Consider the following 13,741-nt stretch of genomic DNA (forward strand, 5'->3'; position numbering starts at 1 on the left):
CCATCTGTAGTACCGCTGATTAGAGTAAAATGAAAAAAGGTAAGCTTTATTTCCAGTTACTTTGCTCTTTACATCGGTCGTTTTATGTGGGGTGGGAAATTGGAATGTCGGAATGAAAAGAATGGATATCCTACGTTGGAACGATTTGAAATGACGGTTTCCCTTCTTGATTTTGGGCTATATAGTCGCACTTTTCGATGAGAAAATGTGTTACTTACCGATGTAGTCTATTATGTGACTTGACATAATGTCAACAGCCTGTTTAGCATGAGTTTGGGTCCAATTCGTTTCACCTGGAGTCAGTGGGGGCTGCTGGCTCCAGATCAGCGGATCCATCCACTGTCTGGAGAGGTTGCAAAATGATGGCAAACAATCTCGGTTGGTTCGTTGGATGAATCAGTATTTCGTCTTATGAAATATGATTAATTATCCGTGTCATTGTTTATGTTTCTGACATGATTAGGCAGGAATTATGAGGTTGTATGATTAACGTTGAACAAAGTTATAAAAGTGCAAGCCCCCCCCCCTACTGGGAACGTCTAGGAAAATGAAGAAAATCAGCACCTCAAACATTTGAAAAAGAAAATCGGTTGCATTTTAGGCTATCCCCTATATTATATATTATATTATACATTATAGGCTATAATGTAGGATATAGACTAAAACAATCTCTAGTCTTCACCTACCCCCACATTATCTATAGAGGTTAGACTTGGCTTGTGAGCGCTCAAGTGTGGTTTAAATGCGTTTTTGTCAAGTCAGAAAATCTCAAGACAAGACTTGGACGTTTATGCTGGGGAAAACTACAGCATATGATTCAGTTTATCACTATATGAGGCTGAGGTATTATAATAGTAGGCCACCTTTGCACTTATCAGTAACAAATGCTTCCATTTGTGGCACAATTATAGACGGCATGTTTTTAGTTATTTTGTGAGCCGTTATGTGTGGAATAGATCCATTTCAGTGCAGCAGCGTCACCATATAGAAGCTCAAGAGGAGGAGGCCAGCTGACAGCCCTCCTGGCAGAGTTAGTATCATCTGCTGCTGAAGCCTTCCTTTGGGCCAGATGGATCTGTGTATGCAACCTGGCACACACTCGCTCGCCGTCCTTACTTTGTCAAATGTTATATAGTGGAATACATCAATTTCAGTGGTGCTTCATTGCAATGCAGTGACACCGTAGATTCTCTGGAGGAGGCATGCAGCTGACAGAGTATAATCTGGTGCTGAAGCTTTCCTTCTTTGGGCCAGATGGATTTGTCGTGTGTGTGTGTGTGTCTGTTCGTGTGTGTGTGTGTGTGTGTGTGTGTGTGTGTGTGTGTGTGTGTGTGTGTGTGTGTGTGTGTGTGTGTGTGTGTGTGTGTGTGTGTGTCTGTTCATGTGTGTGTGTGTGTGTGTGTGTGTGTGTGTGTGTGTGTGTGTGTGTGTGTGTGTGTGTGTGTGTGTGTGTGTGTGTGTGTGTGTGTGTGTGTGTGTGTGTGTGTGTGTGTGTGTGTGTGTGTGTGTGGCAGCAGCAGCCTGGCACACTTGCTGTCCTAAAGACGAGGCTGAGTCAGGGGGCGGATCGATCCGTCAGTTTGCATCGAGGCCTGGGGCTACAGTTTGTTGTTGTCAAACAGGGCTCCCTACAATTAAAAGCCCATTTGGTCAGCAGAGGTCTGTTTAATAATTCATCCCCAGCCCGATTTGGCCACAAATCCGTGGATGGTCCAGTGAAGGGTGTCGGTGTGGCAGAGCTCAGTGTCTCCCAGCAGAGGCACACAGTCGGTGTGGCAGAGCTCAGTGTCTCCCACTGGCCTTACTGACAGCCAAGGGACTGCACATAAACACACATGCATACATGTTGTATGCTGCTGTATACAAGCTTTAATTAAAGGCCCAATCTGTAATCCAAATGTAACCAAATGGGTACCCCCACCAAAGGGACGGAGGCACGTTTTCAATCTCTTGTTGACCGAATGAGGTCATGATACAGTGGCTTAACACTTTAGACAACGTGTTTTCATTCTATTGTTGGTTGACTGAGTCTGAGGTCTTGTCTAGTGTTAGCCACCAACGTGTTTTCAATCTCTTGTTGACTGAATGAGGTCTTGATACACTGGCTAACTATAGACAACAGGTGATAATGGGAACACTGGAGTAAAGTGGACCTGTATATTCAGATTTACAGTGTGTTGACCCTTTCACTGCGACAATACAGAAGGCTAACCCTTTCACTGCCACACGACAAAGTGTTAATTAACGGTTAACCGCTTGTAGTGCGGTAGTGAAAGGTTAACCTTCTGTAGTGTGGTAGTGAAAGGGTTATTAAGAAAGTTCCCAAAAGCCTATTTTCAAACCATAAGCATGTATATATAATATGTGCGTGTGTGAATATATATTTAAACAAGATTGTTTTCTTGACAAATCGGTGGCAAAAGAAGCCTGACTTACGATTGAGCAGCGCTAGTACCGCGGCTATAGTCATCCAGAAGATACCCAGGAGGTTGAGAGTAGCTTCTAACCCGCTTGACAGAAGAGCAGCTAATTAAAACATCCCGCTCACCGCTGCAGGTGCTGCTCTTAGTCACTAGGGTTCCCATGTCAGGGCTGCTGCCTGCCGGGGCGCCGACGGCCACGACGATGCCACTGCCAGGGAGTTTAAAGGAAACTGAGTCTGAGTCTGGCCCGAGTCCAGAATGGTGGGTGTTCTCATAGTGAAGACTGATGCCAGGAAGTACAGGTGATTAGACAAGATACTATAGAGGGAGGTGTAGTGGTTACGTCATTGTTGTTTCCGGCGCGGTCCACCTAGCTTGAAATCGCAATGTATTTCCAATGGACGCATTTCTAAATCGTCTCGTTTTAAAACGAATAAAGCATGAACATTGGCATGGTGTACCTTTTCTGTGTGTATGCATCCACAATATATAGCTCAACATGAAAAAATGCGCAATTAATTGTAAAGGTAGCGAAATAACAACATTTATGTTTTCATTCAATGAGGAACTACACTTCACTCTGTCAATGGCCGTGACGTGTATTAGGCTACAGCGCTGAACGACAGGCGTTCTACTGGTAAGTGTAGTTATTACTCATTGATTTGAGAACATTATTTCAAGTTTTGTTTTATTTGTCACATATAAGGTACTTGTACATTACAGTGAAATGCTTGGTTCTGTATTCGCCTCCTGAGATTGTGCTTCATACAGTAAAAAAAAAGAGTAAAAAGAATAAAGACCAAACACTATACTAAATATACAATATACAAAACTATAGTACAAAATGCAAACAAAATGCAAAATCATGATATCATCAATCATCAATCAATCATCATCATCAATCATATGACGATGACTACATTTGTTTCACCTTTGTTCTCGACTCGGCTTCCTTTCTGTCGTCTTCAACAAGTTACTGAAGACATTTAAAAATAACAGGAGAATCGTGAAATTTAGGAGCACACAAAGAAATGTAGGAGCACACAAAGAAATGTAGGAGCACAGTGAAACATTTTGAGTTTATTACAAACTATTTATTACATGCATATTATACTGTGCGTGCGTGCATGTGCATACTAAGGGACACACATCTGTGCAATAGCACATACCACCAAAATCACACATTGGCCCATGCCTACTAGACGTAAGGGATATAGGTTGTCCAGCTGCTTTTGTATGTTGTAGTGCTGTCACGATAATACCAACATTTAGACTTCGATACCAATAGGAAAGATAATGGAATAATGGATTAGATGACAGAACATGGACAATTCTCTATACAATTCTTTAATTCATTATAATTTAAATTAATATTTTGACGCTGTTGAAACGTAAATAATCAAAAATAACAAAATTATTCTGTTACAGCTGCTGAGCTATATATACTATTGCTAATGTCCATCAATATCTTCCTTTTGACTGAAATAGGTTCAAGAATCAAATCAGGATTGTTAACAGAGAGAGAGAGAGAGAGAGAGAGAGAGAGAGAGAGAGAGAGAGAGAGAGAGAGAGAGAGAGAGAGAGAGAGAGAGAGAGGGAGGGGGGGGGAGCGACAGAGACGGACGGACTCAGACCCCCCTTCCCTCACTATCGGATGCCTCTGAGCGTTCCCAGGGATAGCTTAGTTAGCGTTAGCAGCTATCATTAGTTAAGGTTTTAGCCCGACGTGGGCATTCCAGAATGGAGAGGATGCAAAGCATGTTAGACCCGTTGCTCGCAGACGCAGAGTTTACATCACACATAGAAACAGCGCGACTCGCGAGAGAAGTTGTCACACAGCTGTCAAACGCAGGGCTGAAGAGCTAGATTGCTTCTAGAATTGAAGGTCTGCTCTGCTGTGTCTGTTATGAAATGACAATTGTGCGTTGACACACCCACTACGCAAAGCTATTACTCGCACAGTGTGCACCTAAATGATTTTTCCAGTTCGCACATATCTATTTTTAGGGGCAAATGCGAGTGAAATAGTCGCACTGTAGAGCCCTGCTGTCGACACAAACTGAAACTACTGTTTGGGGCGGGAGCCCTAGCCATTTCTCAGTGATACCATGAGAGTATGTGGTGAGATAACGCATATGTTTGAATCCAAAGATATTTGGAAGATCGAGTTGGGTACAGAACTCGGTAGGCTCAATGAGAGTCCGCGCTGGCAGGTGAAAAGATGTGACAGGCTGCCTCCTCGTGTACCGGAGGGGACACGTGATGCAAGGCTTCTATCCTCCCTACAACCGACCAGTGGGGGGCATATGCGAGCAACGTTCAAACAGTGGAGGGGAGAATTGGAAACACGAAATTGGGATGGGAGAAAAATATAAAAATAAGGAGAAAAAGTGGATACAAAAAAAAATAACTCGTAGGCTACTTTAAGGGTGCCTACCAACCGAATGGTGCCACCGAGGACCTCACGCTACATAAATCGGTGCCAAAATCTGGGCACCTTGAGATTGTTTTCTTCGTAGTATTCCTTTTCCAATGTGAACCGTGCGTGGGCTGTTCTCAATTGTAGATGTTCCCAACTCTGTTAATCCTTTCACTACCACACTACAGAAGGTTAACCCCTTCACTACTACACTACAGACGGTTAACCTAACAGAGTGGTAGTGAAAGGGTTAGCCCTTTGTCATGTGGCAATGAAAGGGTTAACCTTCTGTATTGTGGCAGTGAAAGGGTTAACCATTTGGTAGTGTGGTAGTGAAAGGGTTAAACTTCAAAGGCCCCATGAAATCAAAATAGATGTTTAAGTTCTTTTAACACATTATATTGTGCTGATCGTCACCAGTATCAGTCCCAGAAATGACACAAAGGTTGTTTTGTAGGTATTCTTACTGTAATGGTACTTTTAGAGTTGTAATTTCCTGGGAAATGATAAAAAAAAAAATCAGAATTATCTTGCACACAGCGTATAATAATTTAGCATCCAATGAAATGCTTTCTAGAATGACATTGACAGCATATTGTAACTAAGCTAGCACTCAGCCGTGTGAATTAAACCAATGTTCAATGTTAGCTTGTTACCAATAGGTCGACAGTAACACACATTCAGTGCTATTGACTACTGTAAATGTTAATCAATATCCACAACAACTCCCTCCCTAGCTTCCTGTTTTTTTTATTTTTTTATTTATTTTTTTACAGGAAACGCATACATTATGTTGAATCAAATAGCATTCTGCTAGCCGAGTTAGCCAACGCTTGTTTGAACATGGATACTTGCTCTTTGCTAAATCTAGAGACAAAATTGTACCTCTGCCAAGTCTTGTTGAGGAGTAGTAAACAAAATAGCTACAGAGGTGTAAGTGAGGTTTGTGATGGTGAACGAGAGCCAGCCATGGCAATCCAGGGATGCGTTCAAGAGCGGCAGCGTTTGAGAATGCAGCAAATCAAAATATACAGCTGTTATTTTTTATAACAACATGTACTAAATAAATACCAATGTTGAAATTGAGAAATTATGATTTTTGTTATTACAAAGAGTAAAGAGAAAAAAGGTACAGTTGTGTAACGGTACTGAATTCCAGTACCGGTTAAAATGTGAACGGTATCCAACCCTACCCGGCACCAGTGCAAACTCTTATGAAATTCTGCAAAAATTAGATCCAAACATAATTGTACTATTGACCTATTGATTTTGGTGCTGTTTTTGTTGATGCTGGTGTTACCAGAAGCGGTCCCTCTAGTGTTGTAACCATGTTCAGAAGTCATTTGCAACTGATGAGCCAAGCTTACCAGTGCTGATAATATTCCGCAGTAGCATTAGAAGACTCTACTAATTTATTTTCAACCATAAGCCATCATGCCAGATGTTCATGCATAAAACTAATACTTGTCCTTGTATGAACAGCCTAGTGCGTGTGTGTGTGTCCCATGTGAGGCATAATTTATGTATTGGTAATACTGATGAAAGCACCAGTATAGGGCCACTAATAACTTAAGTTGAATCAAAATTCATTCATTCAAGAATAGCAGGGCAAAGGTTAATAAATAACTAGGTTTTCTGTATCTTGTTTGGCTGCGTTTGAGAGAAAAGCACAGTGCTGAAACATTGTGTGGCTGACCTCATGTGTCAGAGCTTGCAGTGGGAGGCTGTTTGGAGAGAGGGGCTGCTCACGCTGGGCCTTATTAGCTTCATCTGAAGAGGACAAAGTGCACGTTTCACATGTCACAAAACATTGGCCTGATTGGCAATCCAGTGGACGTGTCTAAAATAATCCTTTTCCTCTCTTCTCTTCTCTCCATTCCTTTTATTTCCTCTCTTCTCTTCTCTTCTTGTCTCCTCTCTTCTCTCCATTCCTCTCCTTTCTTCACTTCTCTTCTCTTCTCTTCTCGTCTCTTCTCTCCATTCATCTCATCCCTTCTCTCCATTCCTCTCCCCTTCTCTCCATTCCTCTCTTCTCTTCTCTCCTCTCCATTCCTCTCCTCTCTTCTCTTCTCTTCTCTCCTCTCCTCTCCATTCCTCTCTTCTCTTCTCTCTCCATTCCTCTTTTTATTCCTCTCTCCTCTCCTCCCCTCTTCTCTCCATTCCTCCCCTCGTCTCTTCTCTCCATTATTCTCTTCTCTCTCCATTCCTCTCTTTATATTCCTTTCTTCTCTTCTCTCCTCTTCTCCTCTTTTCTACAGCAGCATAACTTTACATACATTTTCTTCCATCTATGTTCTCCCATGCCCCCCTCCCACCCCCCTCCCACCCAGCTCCCACCCAGCTCCCTCTCTGCCTGCAGCTGTACGAGCAGTAGTGGGCGGGCGTGGGGGTCAGTGGGTGAAGTCAACAAGGGAGCTGCTACAGTAGTACAGTAGTACCAGCGGCCCTGCGTCATGTCAGTGGCCACACTGTCTTATGCAGGGCCCTGTAATGTGACACCGGCATGTGTGTATGGATTTTCAAATTGCCTGTGCCATTATGCACACTGAAGCATGAAGCTCACTTTGTCAAGACCCGTGTCGGGCCTGTCACCACTGTGATTCATTTTTCTCTCTGTCTGTGTGTCCACTTGCATATTTTGCTGGGGAAACAGACAGATCTGCAACGGTCTGTGTCACGAACAGAATGCATGTAGTTCAGACACATACCTTTCTGTATTGAACAATCAAATATATCCATAACCTTGGCGAGCTATTTTCATATCTGTTGTGTGCTCACCATAGAAACATGACTGTGAGGCAGAAGCATGGTGTTCCAGATTCTGCCATTGTGTGATGGAGGAGGGATGGAGAGATATATTGGTCAGCTGATATTGCCACATTATCAGTCTTTTTGCTCATACAGTATGTAGTGGCCTGAATATAAGACGACACCTCCCTTTCAAGACTCTTTTTTGATAATCAAATTTTGTTTTATAAAGGAAAATAATTATAGAATATCTTTATTTATCAAGCACGTTTTACGTCCTCTGTAGTTAACTCATCCCAACCAGTTGGGACTAGTTAGGAGCAGCCACAGTCTGGTACCCGTATACATTTAGTTTAGATAAGAATTTCTTTGTATTAATTTGTGTTATTTAAATTAAATACAAATCCAATAAAATTGTAGCCTATATACTGTTAGTTCTAACACCATTTTACCACCTCAAATGGAAAAATTGGTTATAACCATAGGTTATATTTTAATTAGACTCTCCTCCTCAGTTCTTGGTTGCATGGGAATTGAAACACTATAAATCGAAGGGATGATTAAAATGAAATCATATTTAGTAGAAAAACCTGCACTTTATTGCACCAGCGTACAGTAGTGAAATGATATTGTTAAGTAAGTAAGCATGTAGGGAACTGCCAGAAGTTTCAAACATACTGTTTGGAATTATTTGCTATAAAGGATAAAATCTCACCTTTGTGTATGGCTTGTTTACGGCAAGAAGAGTGGAGCAGCCATCGTTGCTGCTATTGGAGTGTAGTCTTGAACAAGGCACACAAAGGTGAGATTTTATCTCCGATGTTCCTGCCTTTCTTAAAATAACCTGTCAAAAGTTCCGGAGCAAGTCGCTGCTCATATCAAATTTCATCTCGACTCACATGACCTCTATGAGCCTTTTCTATCTGGTTTCTGCTCCAAATACAGCACTCAAGACTGCTCTGATCAAAGTCACAAATGACCTGCTATCCTCTGATTCTTATTTCATCAACATCCTCATCCATAGGCCTACAACCTACTGTACGTACAACTCTTAAAAGCATGTGCATTGCAGTTTGTGGGGTATCACTCTGGAATGGTCTGGATGTGGGTATAAAATTAAGCAATAATATCAACCAATTTAAAGGCAGATATAAACTTAAACTTAAACACACTTATGGACACATATAAGAGAGAGGAGCTTGAACAGTAATGTGACTGCCTAATATATTTTCTTCTCATTTGGATATTTGTATATATAAAAAACTGTACTTATTTTAAATTTTTTCATTATTTGTTATATTATTTTTATTTTTATTATATTATAATGTAAAATATTGTAAGGAAGGGGCAGGGCTTGATACTTTTTTTCCCCTTCTTTTTTTTACTTCCCCCTGTCCCTTCTCGAACACTTAAAATACTCTGTCTGGAAATAGTCTTTGACTATTTACCTTTTTTGTTTTTTTAAACTTGTTTTATGTTTCTATGTTCGAGACACAATTTTTAAATAAAAATCAATCAATCCCTTTGATATCATCAACCATTCCATACTCATCACACGCTTCAAATCCACCCTTGGTATAACCGGTGCTGTCCTCTCCCGGCTCCAGTCCTATACCTCTCTCTCCGACACACATCGATCGATTCATCTCCATCAAAAACTGCACATTGACCACAGCATCACCCGTGGCATCCCCCAGGGTTTGGTGCTTGGTCCCCATATCTTCATCCTCCACGACGTGCTTTCCCTCGGACAGATCCTCCACCGCCACGAGACAGGCCGGAAGGGTTGAGCGGTTTTCGGAAAAGCATTTCCAGTTTTGGCACATTTCAGTCGGAAAACCGACTGAAGTTAAAGTTTGTGAACTGAAAGATTTTCTGCAGAGTGCCTCTGGCTCAGCGCCCCACACTGTGGTTTGTCCCAAAGGGGGTGAGACTCCTTGCAGCCTTTGAGTCGGGAGGCTAACATCAAAGAGAAGCCGACTCGTCTCTGTTCTTGCCCCACAATGGTGGAACGAACTTCCCACCACAGTTAGGACAGCCGAAACCCGTCCAATCTTTCACCGTCGACTAAAGACACACTTCTTCAATCAATATCTAAATTGAAAAAAGAAAAAAAATCGAACCTTACTGTCATGCACTTGTCCTAATATACTAACCTACACTGTAGCACTCAACACTTTGATGAACATTGTTACTCAGCTAATAGAGTTGTGCCCTTCCTGATGACTTGTCGTACAGAACTTGTAAGTCACTTTGGATAAAAGCGTCAGCTAAATGACTAAATGTAAATGTAAATGTAAAAACATTAGCTACACATCTAAATAATGTATACATATAGAAATTGACCAAATATTGAAATTGGAGTCATGAATCTCCTATTGGTCTTCTTCTAGTGTAGTGTAACTCCTTACGTGTGTTGAAGTGTGTAGCTGTTCCTCTGTCCTCTCATCACCCTCTTGAATATCTAAATGAAGAGGACTCAGTTAAGCAAAAATGGTGTGAATCTCATCTCGTCCTACAGGCTTCATCAAAGAGGGTTTATGGCCCTCAGTCCTGGTGTGTCTCTCTCAGTCCACCTCATATTAGGATCTGATGAAGTGGACGGAGGCCATTAGACCTCGGGCTCCACTGTCACTGAGCCCCGAGTCGTCTCCTGCAAACGAGTCAGTCGAGGGCAGTCCTTGTCCTTTCCTCTCCTTTCCGTTCCTCTCCTCCCTCTGCCTCTCATTTCCTCTCCTCCCTCTGCCTCTTCTCTCCTCCCTCTGCCTCTCCTCTCCTACCTCTGCCTCTCCTTTCATGTCCTCTCCATTTGCCTCTCCTTTTCTCTTCTCTCCTTTCCTCTCCTCGCCTCACCTCTCCTCTCCTCCCTTCACCTCTCCTCACCTCTCCTCTCCTCCCTTCTCCTCTCCTCTCCTCCCTTCACCTCTCCTCTCCTCCCTTCACCTCTCCTCGCCTCTCCTCTCCTCGCCTCTCCTCTCCTCCCTTCACCTCTCCTCGCCTCTCCTCTCCTCCCTTCACCTCCCTTCTCCTCCCTTAAATAATAATAATAATAATACATTTAATTTATAAAGCGCTTTTCAAGAACCCAAATACGCTGACAATGAGCAAAACAAATGAACAGAGAAACAAAGAACCACAGGGAATAAGCAACAGTATGAATACACAGGACATACAACCACGGGTAACAAGTAACAGATACAGAGTCCAGTAGGGGAACAGTCAGGGAAGTAGGGGGCAGGAGAGGGAGAGAAAGTAGGGAAGGGGAAAGGGAGGTGGTAGGTTGGAGGAGGGTGGTTATGGGTACGGAAGGTTGTATGCTTGGGAGAACAGGTAGGTTTTGAGTCAGGATTTAAAGGTGGAGAGTGAGGGAGAGTCTCGGACAGTCTGAGGGAGGGTGTTCCAAAGTCTGGGTGCAGCTCGTGAAAAAGCCCGGTCACCAAAGCTTTTAAGTTTGGATGACGGGACAGTGAGGGAAGCAGTGGAATAGGACCGGAGGGAACGGGTGGGGCGTTAAGGGAGAAGGAGGTCAGTCACGTAGGGGGGGGCCAGGCTATGGAGGGCTTTGAAGGTGAGGAGTAGTGTTTTGAAGTTGATGCGTTCCTTGATCGGGAGCCAGTGGAGGACAGGAGTGATGTGTTCACGGGACCGGGTGTTAGTGAGGAGGCGGGCGGCTGAGTTCTGGACCATCTGCAGTTTATGGAGGGAGCGGGAGGTGATGCCAGTGAGGAGGGAATTGCAATAGTCAAGGCGGGAGGAGATGAAGGCGTGTATGAGGGATTCAGCAGCAGGGGGGAGAGGCAGTGACGAATTTTGGCAATGTTCCGGAGGTGAAAGTATGATGTTTTTACAATGGAGCGGACATGGGGGTCAAATGAGAGGGTGGGGTCGAGGATGACACAGAGGTTGCGGACTAGGGGGGAAGGGGTGATGGTGGAGTCATTGATGGTAAGTGTGATGGGTCCGGATCTGGTGAGGGTGGTTTTGGTGCAGATGATGAAAAGTTCCGTCTTGTCACTGTTTAATTTGAGGAGGGTATGGGTCATCCAGGTTTGGAGTTCTGTGATGCAGGATTCAATGTGACTGAGGGGAGGGCTGTGGGGGGATTGTGTACTGATGTAAATTTGGGTGTCATCCGCGTAACAGTGGTAGTTGAGGTGGTATTTACGTATGATGTGACCAAGGGGGAGAATGTAGCAGATGAAGAGCAGGGGGCCGAGGACTGAGCCTTGGGGGACCCCCTGTGTGACTGGGGAGGGGGAAGAGGTGTGGCCGGAGAGGGAGATGAATTGATGTCTGTCAGTGAGATAGGAGGAAAACCAGCCAAGTGCTGTGCCCTCAACACCCAGTTGGTGCAGCCTTTGGAGGAGGATGGAGTGACACACTGTGTCAAAGGCTGCACTAAGATAGAGTAGGATAACCTCCTCTCCTCTCCTCGCCTCTCCTCCCTTCACCTCTCCTCTCCTCTCCTCCCTTCTCCTCCCTTCACCCTTTCTCCTCTCCTCTCCACCCTTCACCTCTCCTCACCTCTCCTCTCCTCCCTTCACCTCTCCTTCTCCTCCCTTCACCTCTCCTCTCCTCTCCTCTCCTCTCCTCTCCTCTCCTCTCCTCTCCTCTCTCAGCAGTCCGTTCATTATAGCCAAGAAATCAAGAACGGAGAAAACTCAATGATTATAGACAGTCTCAATAAATTACATAAATTACACTATTGGGAAAAGCACCATATCGCTATATCATTTACCACCACTGTATTCATTGGATTCCTGCACATGGAGAAAGAGGCAGTCTTGTACAGTAGGACCCTGACATGCATCTTGTTATCTCCCTACATGTTCCATTCGGCAGTAAGTCTCTGTCTGGGCTCTGTCACAGAATAGATCCTTTGACACAAATTTGCATGTTAAGCCGAACACTGCTCACCAGGGACGATTAATCAGCGTGCAGCAATTAACGAGTCCCTTGGTGATTAATTATGTCACTTGCGTCTAACGTGGAAAAAGATCCCGGGAACAGCTGTTTTGCTCCTGTCAAGTTTTTTCTTCCCATGGTAGATTCATTCTGTAATATTTACTCAACTCGCGGGGAGAGATTGTTTGTTATTGTATTATTCTCGGAGAATCGGATCGGTTTCTCTCAGACAATTAAGTCGCGGGAGAGAGGGGGGGGGGGGGGGGGGGGGGGCTGAATATGTTTTGGTTAATGAAAACAAATAGTCTTGTTTGCGCTGCGCACCGCTTTACCGTCGGGCCGCCTAATCAAAAAGTAACGGTAACCCATAATTGATGTACCTTGGCAGTAATGTGCAGCTGTGAGCGTCGCGCGGGAAGGGGGGAAAGATAGGCTAGAGACTTCAAAGCTGCTTAAAATGAGCGAGAGGCCGTCCTCCGTCTGTAATAGGAAGACATGTGATGGATGAGCCGGGTTCGGTGCTGTGGATGTTGCTGAAATAACACAGGCTGATATTCATTGCTCAGGGATATTTTGTTTGGTGACTATTCCTCTCCTGATGGAGTTTCTGAGGCAGTTATTTGTGAGTGGGCTCCTTTCCTCTCCTCCCTCTACCTCTCCTCTCCTCTACTCCGTCTACCTCTACCCTTTTCTATCTCTCCTTTCCTCTCCTCTCCTCGATTCGCCTCTCGCTCTACCTCTCCATTCATCTCCTCCATCTATCTCTCCATTCCTCTCCTCCCTCTACCTCTCCTTTCCTTTCCTCTCCTCCCTCTACCTCTCCTCTCCTCTACTCCGTCTACCTCTACCCTTTTCTATCTCTCCTTTCCTCTCCTCTCCTTGATTCGCCTCTTGCTCTACCTCTCCATTCATCTCCTCCATCTATCTCTCCATTCCTCTCCTCCCTCTACCTCTCCTTTCCTCTCCTCCATCTATCTCCCCATTCCTCTCCTCCATCTATCTCTCCATTCCTCTCCTCCCTCTACCTCTCCTTTCCTCTCCTCCATTCACCTATCCCCGTCTACCTCTCCATTCCTCTCCTCCATCTATCTCTCCTTTCCTCTCCTCCCTCTACCTCTCATTTCCTCTCCTCCCCTCCCTCTACCTCTCCATTCCTCTCCTCCATCTACCTCTCCTCTCCTCCCTCTACCTCTCCTTTCCTCTCCTCCCTCTACCTCTCCATTCCTTTCCTCCACCTACCTCTCCT

The sequence above is a fragment of the Notolepis coatsorum genome (genome assembly GCF_963971535.1).
Source record: "Notolepis coatsorum genome assembly, chromosome: 17".
Taxonomy (NCBI): domain Eukaryota; kingdom Metazoa; phylum Chordata; class Actinopteri; order Aulopiformes; family Paralepididae; genus Notolepis; species Notolepis coatsorum.